The sequence below is a fragment of the Neopelma chrysocephalum genome, unplaced genomic scaffold, assembly GCF_003984885.1.
Source record: "Neopelma chrysocephalum unplaced genomic scaffold, ASM398488v2 Primary Assembly neopelma1_75, whole genome shotgun sequence".
Lineage (NCBI taxonomy): Eukaryota > Metazoa > Chordata > Aves > Passeriformes > Pipridae > Neopelma > Neopelma chrysocephalum.
In genome coordinates this window covers 1,064,329-1,077,401 of record NW_020897736.1, presented here as the reverse complement: position 1 = coordinate 1,077,401, position 13,073 = coordinate 1,064,329, and the positions used below count along the sequence as shown (strand labels likewise).

Here is a 13,073-nt window from a genome sequence, read left to right as displayed (position 1 = left end):
ACTGTGTTTGTGAGGGTGGCACAGCCCCGGTGACAGAACCGGAGCAGTGACCGGGCCGACAGCGGGTCTGGGGCCGCCTCAGGCGGGAGGAGATGGCGCGGCCTCCCCTGCGCCGCAAGGAAAAGCTCGGTGAGAGCTGAGGAAAAACTTTAAATGAGCCATAGCCTGGAGATATTGTGCTCTCCCTGGCTGACAGCCTGGGCCTGGAGCTCAGCCAGGGAGGGCGGAATGGGGCCCTGGAGGTCTGCAGATACGAACAAAACACATAACCCCGCACAGCGCCCCTCACACTGCCCGGCGCAGCGCCCTCCTCTGCGCGGCCTCCCCAGGCACCGGGCACGCCGGGCCTGCTTTCTATTAATAAAGGAGGGAAGTGAAAAAAAAACCCCAACAATGTAAACACTCGTAGGATTGCTGCGGAAACTGGATATAACCAGGTTATTCGAAGGGAGAAAAAAAAATTAAGCCATCCGTACGTGCCAAGTTCGTCTTTACATCTGTTAATTGTAAGGGGATGATCTTAAAAAAAAAAAAAAAAAAAAGAGGAGTCGTGGTTTAGGGCCTGGTCTGGCAAAGCCTGTACACGTGTATTCCACGAAAACAGGCTCAAATGTGCCCCTTTTCCACGAAGCCCTCACACATGCCGGTGGTCACGGGAATGTTTTCCAGGCTGTGCTGTGGGAGGAGTTGGACCCCCGGCAGGGCTGGAGCTCCACAGCCCCTGTCCTGTGAGGGGCTGAGGGCACCCGGGCCTGCCCTGGGCCAGGAAAGTGTTGTAGTTGTTGTCAGCCTTGTGTTGCCATTATCCCGTCAGAAGAAATGAGCCCTGTTTTCAAAGCTTTTAAAGAACAGAAAATGTCGATGTTGTTGCTGCTGTTACATTAGGATTGTACTGTCTCGTATCTCCCACATCGCGTTTCTGAGTTCAGCACTGTCATTTTGGCATCGAATGGTTGGTCTTTTACCTCAGAAAGTCTTGAGTTCAGTATGCAGACAGGTTTAAACTTAAAGACGAGTCTTGTTGGCTCAGTGTGCTCACGTGAATGCAATTTGGTGATGTATGTTATAGGGCCATGAATCCCTTCTCACTGAAATTCTGATTTCAGTAAGAAAATATAAAAAATCAAAATCATTAGCTCAAACTGCTGTGTTTGGTTTCTTGGCTCAAACTGCTATGTTTTGTTTCTTGGCTGTTTACCTGGAAATGTCATCCCATAAGAGGCACCATGGTATCACTGCCTATTATTTTATTATGAACTTTAAAATATTCAGTAGATTTCTGGGGGAGTTTTGTTTGTTTTGGTTTGGTTTTTGTGTTTGTTTGTTTGTTTTTTAACACTCTATCACCTGAATCAGTCATACATGGAAAGCTGGGCTTCAGTTTTGTAAGGTGATTTTCTATGCTGAAATCTGGAACATCAGCCCTAGAGGTAAAATATTTTCTTAATATAAATGTCATTTATAAAGAATCCAATGCTTCCTATGCTAACAAATAAATAAATAAATCAGCCAATTGCCATGATTTTCTGTTTGGAAAGTGGCTTAATGTTTACTGTTTAGGATTGTCAGTACTGAAAATAAATAGAGCAGAGGAAGAAAGCATGTTTTGTGCCTGTTCAAATGAACTCTGGAGATATTTATGTTTTCTAAGTGGTCTTTTAATTTTAGACAATAAGCTACTTTTATGTAAAAATTCCTTTCACTAGAGTTGTTTACATGTTTTTCTAATAGGAATTTTTTTGTAAACTTTCTTTGTCAGTAGAATAATAATTAAAATGTAAATACACGAATACTCAATAACTGGAAAACCTTGCACACACAGAAGAAAATGGTTTAAATAACAGACTATAAAAACTAGTCTTTACTCTGTTGTCAAACTGTTAAAGCTCCAATTTTAAGATAGAAGGCCATTATCAATTTATGATGCAATCCTTCTTTCTAACATCTTTAAAAGTACATATTTTATAAGTAAGTTTACATGCATATACAACACTTGGAAGCATTTGAACAAGATGCATTAATTTAATCTTTCAATGAGGTTTTGTACATATTGCCTTGCAGAGTACTTGGGGAGCATGAGTATTTTCGAAGATATCTGTGACATCTGTTCTTAATATTCTAACATCTTTCTTCCGTGTACATTTGATAGACAACATATTTTTGGCAGTCTTTGTTATTAGAATTGCCAAAATGTTGATATTGAGTGCCTTGGTTTTCGATGAGTGCAAGCCAGAATGAGCCTTTTCAGAGACTCATTTTGGAACCAAGTTATTTCTAGAAAGTCTTATGTTTCAACATTCTTTTTAGGTAATCATAAATAGATTTGTAATAGAATAAGGAAATGATTTCTGTTCAGGAACAGTTGTTCAAATATATCTGCTCTCTCATCTTTATTTCTGATCTGTGTGTTTTTAAACATAACAGTGTGTTAGAACTCCATCCAAGTACCAGGCTGTGGGATTTTGCTGCACTATATACTTAACCCTCCTAAACGCCCATTTAAAGTGCATTGATATGAGTGTATTAATGGCATTTCATTAGGGGATTTCCTGAGACTTAGATGTTGCACTGTTGAGCACTATGCTGTGTTTTCAGAAGTCTGAGCACAGAGTGAAAGGCACAGCCATGAGTTAAGTGCCAGGGCTTCTTATAAAATATGTGAGAAGCCCCCTTTGAAAGCACCAGAAAGCAAAAAGGGAATCAGTAAGGAAATACCTCTGGGTACTCTGGATTAGCATTCTGACAGGAGATAAGGTTCCTGGATATTTCTCTCCAGAAGCTGTGATTTTGCTGAAATCACACCATCCAAAAATTAGATGCCCATACAATTCAGCTGGAGTTAAATCCCCTTATTGCAGAGAGCCTATTCCCTTCAAGTCTATCTGCTGTATGTCTCTGAAGAATTCATCAGCCAGAGGCCTGCAAACTGTTTTGTACTGGTGTGAGCTTATCTCCTCTGGGGAAGCTGTTCCCCAGTTTAGCAAACCTCAGGGAGAGGGAGAACATGGGTTCAAACCTGTCTGAGATGTTGAAGGGAGGTTCCAGTTGCTCTGTGTAGTGTTGTTATGGTGGAGAAACTGTATAACCCATATTTTCCTATTGCAGGAGGAAATACAAGGCTGCAGCTGCTTTTCCTGAGGAGGTCAGTGTGAGCAGTGAGAACTGCCCTGGATCAGACACGAGTGATGGCTGCGTGAATCCTGAGGGACCTCGGGGAGAGAAGTAAGTGCTGAACTGTACAGTCCTCCCAAGATCATGGCATGTCAGAATATCTGTAGAAGCCAAGCTTTAGGTACCAAGAAAAATTCAAGGTGATGACTGGGGCATAGATGGAAATGAGGTACCTTCAGTCAGAGAACAATCAGGAGAGGGTTTCCAACCCTATGCTGCAGTTTTTAATCTATGTGTGATTTTCAAAGCAGAGCTTAAATGGGAGCTGAGTGTGTATCAGCTTTATCCACTGGACCTACTCACCTAAAAAAGTTGGAGTTCAAACCTGTGTGACCAAAAATTACTGCTGGGGATATCTTATACAACAGATACATGAGGCAAAGATCTCATGTTTACATCTGTTTCAGAATCTGCAGAAAGCTACAGTGAAAAGCCCTCACAGAGACTGAAATCCTGGTCCTGTCAAGGTCAGAGGGGGATTTCATAACAGCTTATTCACAGATTGAATCTTGTAATGAGATATTTAATTTTGGCTGTGGGTCTTTCTCTTATTACAAAAGAAAATTAATTAAACTGCTTTATAGATAGTATTGCACTATGTTACAAATATTTATTGGCAAATTAGTTTTTATTTATAATCCTGTAAATTCAGTGTAACATCAGGGATGAGAAATTTGCCCCAGAAGTGGAGAAACACACCCTCTCAATCATTGCCTCCTTGACTTGCTCCAACTCTGTTAGTTTTTTATGTTGTTTCTCCCCTTACACCCCCATTAGTTTTGGTATTACCCCAAATGAGATGGACACACCTTTCCTGTTGTAGAATGAAACCCCTAGACATGAGACCTGCAGTAATGGTTATTGTTCTGTGGCTGTAGGGATGGCTATGAATTCTTCTCTGTTCAGCATGGGGAAAGAATACACTTTATAATGCACAAGATACCAGCAAAAATTTTTCTTGAATTGTCTGAATAGTGTAACTACTATATGTCATCCTGACAAAAGACACACAGAGCAAAAAGTGTTTCTGACTTGGTTTTTTGAGTTCCATTCTTGTAGTGGTGATGTTTTTATTCCTGCCATAGTCTAGCTATATTATCCTTTTCCAGTAGGAAACAAATGACACATACATTTTCAATATTACATCCAGTATTTTCTACTGTGTGAGTTTTGGCTTCAGCTGCCACAATTTGAGGGCTTTATGTACAGTCAGAAGGAACTAGAACTGCATCCTGATATCCCTGATGCTGTGTGTCAATCTAGGTCTTCAGGCTGTTGTAACTATAAGAACAAGTCTGCAGCATTTATACAAAGGGATACAGCCATCTCCTGAATGTCCCTTTTATTTCCTTTATGTTTCCTATAACGCCTCTGTTGACTTACTAAACTTAAATGAAGCAAGTGAGTACCGATACAAGATAATTATTAAATGTGCAAACATGTGGCTGAAAACACAAAAGGAAACAACAAATAAGGGCCAAGGCAGGCTCATCCCATTCTAAGATGTGCAATTTGGCTTTCTCTCAGTAGATGTCAGCAGCACTACAAACTTGCCCAGTTTAATGCTTCGAGAGCCCTTCTGTTTACAATTTTTATTAGTTTACAGTTTCAGATTAGCAAAGGAATATCCCATCTAAACCAGTGGAATCTATTGCCCTCTGAAACGGGTTTAGAGACTCCTGTTCAGCATCTTAGAATAACATTGTATTCTCAGTAATGCATTTTTCATACAGAACTTAGTAGAAGGGGCTTATTGCTACATTTTTAGAATTTTCCTAGCATTTACCTCACATTTGCCCTCCAGGCAAATGTGAAGTAATATAAGATGTCTAATATTTTGCTTCTTTCTGTGAAGTAAATCAAAACCGTGGGAATGTTTTCATATAATTTGATTTACTCCTGTCTCCTACAATACATCTTCAACTCTGTTCAATTAACTCTGCCTGCTACAAGAAAGGGGCACAATCATATTGTGACTGAAAGCAATGGCAAGTGTTCCGTTGGCTCTGCTGGGAGTTGTCAGCCCCAGAGGAGTTCACATCCACAAAGGAAGGATGTGGAAGGAAGTTTCTTGTGTGTAGAATCTTGTGTGTGTCTGTATGGCAGGGAGAAAAAAAGGTTGTTTATTTCAGTGTGTAAGGAACATTCATTTTGCTGCATATTATAAAATAAACAGAAATATTTCAAAATCACCGTGTACATGAAATGGGGGCAAGAAAATAAACATTCCAGTGTTTATTTGGTTAGAAATGAAGAAATTTCATTATCTTCTGATTCTCACAGGAGGGTCTTTTCCTTCTTCTGATCTCCAGCAGAAATCATCAATTTTTTTTGTGATCTGTTGGTTACTTGTCAAGTGTGGCAGAGTTGCAATTTTGGAAGTTAGGTCGTACCCTCAGAGACAGGATCAGTCCAGAAAGCAGCAGTGACCATCTCTCCACATGTCTGTCACCATCTCATTGGCAAGAGCACTGAAAGGAGCAGCACTGAGAATCAGAGGCCAGTTCAGCCCCAGGCAGTGCTGGGGCATTTGGGGTGGAATTCACTTGTCTATGGGGAAGTGGGCCATGGCTGCTTTGTCTTGGCTGCAGGATGTGCCTGCACATACTGTAACCAGCTCCAGAGCCAAATTCCTCTAACCAGAGATGCTGCCACAAAAAAAAAAAAAAAAAAAAAAGGAGGGGGGACAGGTGGAATGATTTTAACTTCTAGTTAAGGGAGGTAAAGAGCTGTGCTCCCCAATCTGTGTTGATTTATTGTCAACAACACTGCACAGTTATCACACTGTTGGCAACACTGTACTTTGTTTTCCATGCCATTCTTGGGACATTTTTATTTCCTGTGTCACAAGCAACATTACTATGGGTTGCCTTCAAGCCATGAGTTGGGGACCACCGTGTCACACCATTCCCTTTATGCTCTTGTTCCCAGAATTCTCTGTCCCTTTCCATGATCTCTTCCTTTCGGTGTTCTTTCCTTCAGTGTCCTCTCCTGCCTCACAGTCCTCTGTTCCTGGGCTTATCAAATGGTCTTTGACAGTTTTCTGCTTGTTAGTTGACCCATTCTGTATCAATCCTTTTTTCAACTGCACTTATTTCCTGACCCCACAGGAATGGGCTGGGAGATGTTGTCTGGCAGGCAAGCACTGCCAAAGGAATAATTACTAGTTCTAAGGATGGGTCCAAAACACAGGAAAGCCAGTAGAGTTTGGGCCCCCCAAGTGGGCCCGTTGATGTCTGGATCTCAGCCTGGGGAGATGAAGCAGTTTGCCAAACTGAGCATGGGGTATGTGGCTCCAGGGTGATGAGGCAGCAGCGATGCAGAGCAAATTTTTCTTAGAGGCATCTGTTAGGAGCCATTTGGGAACTAAACCAAATGACCCCAGAGTAATGCTGTTCTGCTGCCTCCATTGTTCCGGGCTCCTTTCTTACTTGCACAGCCAGCAGGAGGAAGCTGGTGGCTTTGGCTCTCTGACTCCTTCTTTGGCTCTCCTTGCTGAATGGATCTGTTTGTGCCTCTGTTGTTCAGCCATTGAGCAAGGCTGGTTCTTAGGTTTTGGCTTGCTCTGCAGGGTGTGAAGTAGGGAGTGCTGAATCTGCTGCTGCTTTGCAGAACATTAGATTTTGAGGGGCAGTCTTTGCCACTTCACCTCAGACTGAAACTTGAAGAAAATAGAAGAATCGTCTCTAGAGTCTGCCTGAATGTGTTGGCAAAACTGTCTTCCCAGCCCCTGCTGGTGTTACGTGTATTGTTAATGATGTTCTGAATTAGAATCTGAGAATATCAGAGGGTCATGAGCTAAACACTCACCTGTGTGAAGTTAGGCAAGAGTTACCTCTATGTTACAGGAATTGAAATTAAGGTGCAAAAATAATATGAGTTAGCACAGAGTTTACATGAAGACTCAAGCAATTTGGCAGTAGACTGACAGAATATCTCCCCATCTTCAGGGTTGTGCATAATGATACAGCCAGAAGTACTAAAAAAAGTGTAGTGCAGAACACCAGGTTAGGTTTCATTGTCTTCATGTAGGTCTCCTAGGAGGCTTCTAAAAGATGAACTTTTGCAGTGGGGTTGGGCAATCAGCTGTGCTGCTGGGTGTTTGGGGATGGTTAAGTAGTTGGTGTTTAAAAACTGATTGTTCCTAACTTCATACATACCACAGTATGAACGAAGGGATGTCGACTCAGTTTAACTTCATGCTTGTGACAACTTTTTCAAGTCTTGATTGCTGCAGTGGTGGACTGGTTGAAAAGGGAGGTGGTGGCAGGTCTGAGTTTTCACTGAAATATGACTTGACAGGAAAAACCAGCATAATTTTTTATTAATACTAACAATGTTGAGCATAACATCAAAGCAAGGTTTAACTATTTTACAGTTGCAGAGCTAAATATGAAAAATAAGACCATGAGTCTCTCTGCATGTGCATGATTTCCTGACACTGATTTTGAGGCCTTATGTACATCAACAATAATGGACCAATCCCGCCAAAATTTTCTTCCACAGCTGCTGGCCTTAGGAAGTTCCCTGGGCCTCCTGTGTTCTGCAGCTGTGGAGGATATTCCCTGCTCTGAATGAAAGAATCTCCCCTCTCCTGTGACTGCAAAAGCTGAATGAGACATCCTGTAAAACCCTGTTCAGAGGGGCAGAGCTGACAGCTGAAGGCCATCCTTGGCGTTTTAGTCTTTGTAGATAATGACAAATGGTGCATAACCATGAGCAAGGAACCCCTTAGTCCTAAAATAGGAGAAGAGATTTTGGGGGAATTATTATAAAAGGTCATGGCCCAAAGGTCTTGGGGCTGGTTCTGCTCCAGAGAGAGTACGAAGGAGGGATTTTAAGCAGCAGTTTAAAGAAAAAATAATCTGGCATATTAGAGTATTGCAACATCGTAGGCGAGCGTAGACAGCACATTTCTCCACATACAGTAAAACCAGGAGAACTGCTACATGAAATACTTCTCACAGAGCCACAAAAAACTTGCCTACTTCAAAGTTTTGCTCTGCGTTTAGATATAAAACCGTTGGTTGCAATTTTCACTTGAATTTGCATCTTTCAAATGTTGAAGACCACTTACAGTTTTGCAAATGAAACCTGATGGTTTCAAGTGAGTTTCAATTTGAGCTTTTAACATTCTTGTTCAAACCTGAAACCCGAAGTGAAATGTAGGGGTTGCAAAAACACACATAGAATACAGACAAATCGAAGGAAAAATGTGCAAGAACCTGTGCAAAATTTCCTATAGTTCAGTCTCTGTCTATTCATGCAGATTATCTTAGTCTCCTTCTCTTTGTTATGTGGTTGTGGAGGCTCTGGAGGTAGAGGAGGTTGTGATGATTGTAGCTGCCAGGAGCAGCACTGCCAAAGAACTGTGATGTCTTTCCATGGTCAACTACTGTCCTTATGGGGACAGCAATTCATCCAAATCCTGGTTTGTCTTCAGATTCCATACATGCATCAGTAAGACAAGAACAGTTTAAGCTCTGTTGATAATGTGCAAATGAAGCTGAAGAGACGGGATTTGAAGCCTATATGGAGCAGGGAAGTTTTAGTAACTGAGCTGCAATAAATGTGTAATTACAAAGAGCTTGATGGTGGGGGTGGGAAACCAGATGAATTATGAGGTTTTATCTAATTTCCACCCCTGCAGCACTTTTGGTTGCGAAAGAGAAACTAAGGGTGCCTTGTTGCTGCATGAAATAAATAAAACCAGAATGCTGTGGTGGTTTCTTGATCTGTAAAGCACACAAAGCTGAAACCACCACATGCAAAAACGATCACAAGAAGGGTGAGTGCAAGCTGAAAGTTGGTGATAGTCGCTCTTTGCAATGGACACAGCTCACAGTTCTCAGCACTGCTGACCTTGTGGGAATTGATAGGAAGTCCTGGCTCTGCTTGAGTCAATGGGAATTTTGCTGTGCACTTCAGGGAAGCTGGAACTTCACAGCATAGTCCTTGTGCAATATTTTGTTCCTGGCTCTTCAAACCTTGCAAAATCTCAGAGTTGGGCAAATAGGCATTTGTAGTGCTCTGGGTCTTCTGTCGAGCAAGAATGGGAAATTAAAGGCAATCCATTTTCACTAAAGCTGGCTAGACTGCTGGTAGTGACATGCTACCTTACCCATGAAAATTAAATACATCAATGTAGAAGTAATATGACTGGAAGTGGTCTCATGTTGCTCGTTCTGCTTATTTGCATGTGCTGTCACCTTCCTTTGTGCTCTCACCTCAGCTGCTTCAGTGCACACAGGCCTTGGCAGGACTTTGAGGAAGGACTCCTGTCTTGTTTGGACTTTAGGCATTAAGGTCCACATCCTCACTCCCATGTGGGCCTCAAGTAGTAGTTGTGGTAGTTAATATTCAGTTATGTTACTCAGATAATTTGAAGTCTGTTAGGGAAACTGGCATCTCTGTAACATTAGTAACAGGGAAATACTGTATTCAGCAAGTAAATAAGGATTAATTTTTGGACACTGTTCATGGATATCCTTAGATATGTGTCACCATCCCTAGGGAAGATATAAGAATATTTCTTTCTTAAGGATATCTCTTTGTCAGCTTTGAATGTGGAGTCCTATAAGGCTGCCAATATTATTACAAAAGTTTTTATCCTGTTCCCTTTATTTGTTGAGTTCTTCCTGCTAAGTCAGCTAAAAATTTATTTTCACTGTATGTGAAAAGCCTGGCTGTTTTCAGTTGGTTGTGTTTGGGGGGAAGTCAAATTTAGTTTATTGACCACTTAAAAGCTGTGCATTCATAACTGAAATGGCTGGGGTTCCTTGTGTCTCCTTGCCTTGTTGCTTTATCTCTGCAAGAGTGAGATCTAGAGTCTTTTGGAAAACCTAAAAATAGAACAGCAACATACTGTATCTTTTTCATTTAAGTAAGTCTACCTAAAGAAATGTACAGATGAAATGGCAAAAACCTGGCAATAAAACGGTGTGAAGCCTGAGGTATGTATTTCTTGTATAGCATGTTGGTAGGGGTCCCAAATGAGATCCCTATGTTCTTTTATAGCCAAAGCTGCAGATAAGTGGGAATTTAGGACTAAAACAACAGGATTAGTACCTTCCAGTAATCTGTTCTTGTGGCGGGAAAGGCCTTGCTAAGGAAAAAACAACACTTAATTTAACAAGAGCTTGAAAATCACTTTAGCAAAACATGGCATTCATAAGGTGATGTGCCAGGGTGAATTGACCTTATAAGGTCCGTGTAAGGAAATATAATGGTATTATTTCCTAATATTTTGAACCTTAGCCTTTTCCTGTAGAAGCTCCACAAAGTTTAACATCTGTCGAGGAAGCAGCTGGGATATTGGATGTAGAGACAGTTTGCTGACACCAGTCAATAGATACCCAAATTAAGATGCCACATCAAGAACGTTTTCTTTCAGGAAAAAACAAACAAAATAAAATGTGAGGTTTATTTCTTTGGTGGCTCATCTGGAAAAACCCTCTGATGATTGCCTTGTGTTCATAAGTATGACACAAAATCACCAGGGTGTTGCTAGTGGTGTAAGATTTAAAACATTATTTTAAGACAGCAAAGTAAGCAGGAAGAGAACTGATTGCCAAGGGTGTGTGAGATCTGGGGTAAGATTTGCTTTGTCAGTGTTGTAACCAGCCTGTGAGTGCTCTGTCTGAAGTCTGCAAAGTGGGTGCATAATATAGCTGCCCACAGACTGTGGGTTTAATGCCAGCTGTGGTTGGTTCTTTTTTTTTTTTAAGTATAGCTGAATAAGGGAAATTATACTTAAGCTTGTTTTAGTTGGGCATGGGACACATCAAAAAAATTGCCAGCTTATTTTCCCAGCCTTACTTTCTGCAAGAGCCCAAATAGCTTCAGTTGCCTCATAAATCCACAGTGATTACAATGTATTTATTTATTATTATCTATGCAGACACAAAATGACCTCAACAAAAAAGAAGCCAAAACAGTTCCTTGATTTTGGGAGAAAAATCACTCAGCTCCCATCTCTCTTCCACCCACAGGCTCCTTCTGGGGACTGTGACTTTGTCTTATGCTTCATCAGGAAACATATTTTTGGCTGAGATTAACTCTCTGGAGTGTGTTGATCTAACAGGTATAATGTCAAATGGAGTTTGTATTGGACACGAGGTGCTTCCCCTGAGTGTTCCCCGTAAAATTATCTTTGTGGTTTTCAATAGATGACTAGTTAGTTATGTTTTGTTATTACACAATTTCAAATAATAGAGAAGTTAAAGGGAAGAAGTACTTTCTGTGCTGCGTAAGGGGAATGTGGGACCACGTCCACTTCAGCAGAGAGCGGAGTAAATTGTTGAGGAGCACGATAAAATAGGATTGTACAGTCTCCTGGAATTCTGTGTGGGTGGATGAATGGAGTACAGAAATATGTTCCATTAATTTCTAAGGGATATTTCCTGTGTATTGATGAAGGGGCCTAAGTTCTGTTCAGTGTCATGGATGATATAACTGGAGGTCATTACATGAATTAGCTGCATTAGGTGTTCCACCCAATGTGTTTTGCAGTGAAAATCTCAGAGTCAGAGCAGATCCCCATTTAATGAAGTACCAACAGTGGCCATTTCCTATAAGGTCAGGTGTAGACCCTCTCAAATTTCTGGAATTGGCAGCCTAAGAGTATCTTGTGCTGGGTTATTGTGGCATATCTAACTTTCATGAACTGATCAAATCCCTTTCCCAAGACATTCCTACTTTTGACTTTCACATATCCTGTGGCAACAATTCTTTCATTTGTTTGTTTCATGTCATTTTGTATGGTATTCCTACTTTATTTTTCTATTCTGAAAAATAATGACTAGTCACTCCCCGTTCAACCATATTTCCTTCCAAGTTATCTCTTTTCAACTAAAATGTTATTTTATTTTGTTTCCCACTGTGTTGAAACTTTTTCGTATTTGTCATCTCTTTCTAGAAAAGATTTCAATTGAACAAATTCTCTAGAATTAGAAAGTACAAACCACTCCCTGTGTAATACACTCTGTCCTCCAGTCCATTGGCAGAAAAGCAAGGAGCGGATATAATGTGCTTTCAAGGCCTAAGAACAAGTGTTAAAGACAAACTATATTTAAAGTTTGAGATTTAAAAAAAAGTGACATATTAGGTGTGCTTGCCCAAGTTAGATCACAGCCTAGTAAACTGGTATTTGAAACAATAGCATGTCTAGAAGAAGGATATCTGTTCTAGATATTTTGCAACAAAACATTTGTTAGGGATCAGCAGGAGACTCCCAGCATTGGGCTGCAGGAGGTGAGGATTTGGACAGACACTGCTGGTACGGAAATGCCCAAAGGAGGAGAGTGGCTGCTGTTGAGAGAGGATGCACTGGGCAGGAAGGTTACAAACAAGGTTCCTTGGTGATCAGTCAGGATACTGGGTATGTTTCAGACTTCTGGGAATGACTTTGGCTGAAACAGACAGATAATGTTGAGGAAATTTGTTGATGATGTACAGTTGGGACCCCTCACTAATGCGGAAAGGGCAGGAATCACTTACAGGAAGAAATGGATGACCTCAAGCTCTGGAGTAATAGGAACAGGCTGGAAGTTAATGGAATGAGGTGCAACATCAGGCACTTTGGGATCACTGAAAATTTCTGATATTAACTAGAGCTCATTATTTGGAAAGAATGGAGGAAGGGACAGATCTGAGTACTAGGGGATAACTGGATATCTGGTAGCCAGCAATATGTTCCAGACAAAAAGGGAAATGGAATTTAAGATGGACCAAATCTTCCCAGTTGAAATAAGGAAGTATTTTTGCCTGACAAGGGATGATAAACCTGTATCTGAATACCATGTACAACTCTGATTTTCCTTGTTGAAAAAAGGGTACCTCTAGCTGCAACAAGTCCACAGAAGAGTTACTGGGATCATGGGAATGATAAGCTCATCTGTAAG

The 13,073-nt window shown here is 41.0% G+C and overlaps 1 long non-coding RNA gene across 2 annotated transcripts in view; it reads left to right on the top strand.

Moving 5' to 3' along the window:
* Positions 1-16: 16 nt before the first annotated feature.
* Positions 17-13,073, top strand: part of LOC113970038 — a 124,255-nt gene continuing 111,198 nt past the window's right edge. For both annotated transcript variants that reach the window (XR_003535034.1, XR_003535033.1), the window contains exons 1-3: positions 17-129; positions 1,357-1,430; positions 3,106-3,222. This is a non-coding gene — a long non-coding RNA (uncharacterized LOC113970038). The remainder of the gene's footprint in view (positions 130-1,356; positions 1,431-3,105; positions 3,223-13,073) is intronic.